A 683-nucleotide genomic window follows, 5' to 3' on the forward strand; every position below is an offset into this window, starting at 1 on the left:
GGATTTTTTTTTTTTTTACTACTGGGAGATTAGACTCTGACTAGATGTGGGCACCTAAAGGGTGACTCCCAGAAAAGCTAAGGCTGACAGGCAGAGCTGACTGCCTGGGAGGCAGGGAGACGTCATCTGATCATTTCTGAGAGTAGGTGGGTCATTGAACGTTGCCATGCCAGTGAGCTGCACACCTTGAACTGGAACTCCCATTAGGTGAGAGGCCCTTGGGGGCCTGGGGAATTTGCATATCCTTTTTATTTAAAAAATGCTGATTTTTTTTGTGCCAGGTCTTAGCTGTGGCACATGGGATCTTTGATCTTCATTGCAGCATGTGGGATCTTTACTTGCAGCATGCAAACTCTTAGTTGCAGCACCTGGGATCTAGTTCCCTGACCAGGGATTGAACCTGGGGCCCCCTGCACTGGAAGCGTAGAGTCTTAGCCACTGGACCACCAGGGAAGTCCCCCAGAATATCCTTTCGACTAGAATGGAAGCATAATCAAGATATTGCTTGTGGTACACTTAGCACAGTGCCTGGCCTCGTGGTGACTGCTTGTGGCATCTGCCTCTAGGTCCTGGTGTCATGTCGCCCCAGCCCACCTCTAATCAAGTGCAGGTTCTGTGCAAGCAAGCTGAGATGCGTGTCTGTGTTGCCAGCATCCTGTCTTAAGCAGATCTCTGTGTCTTTC

General features: G+C 49.8%; 1 non-coding gene across 1 annotated transcript; it reads right to left on the reverse strand.

The window, feature by feature from the left end:
* Positions 1 to 379: 379 nt before the first annotated feature.
* Positions 380 to 453, reverse strand: TRNAW-CCA (transfer RNA tryptophan (anticodon CCA)). Its single transcript has one exon. It is a non-coding gene; the product is annotated as a tRNA-Trp (tRNA).
* Between the last annotated feature and the right edge of the window lie 230 nt (positions 454 to 683).

Source organism: Odocoileus virginianus, chromosome 12 (assembly GCF_023699985.2).
Source record: "Odocoileus virginianus isolate 20LAN1187 ecotype Illinois chromosome 12, Ovbor_1.2, whole genome shotgun sequence".
Classification (NCBI taxonomy): domain Eukaryota; kingdom Metazoa; phylum Chordata; class Mammalia; order Artiodactyla; family Cervidae; genus Odocoileus; species Odocoileus virginianus.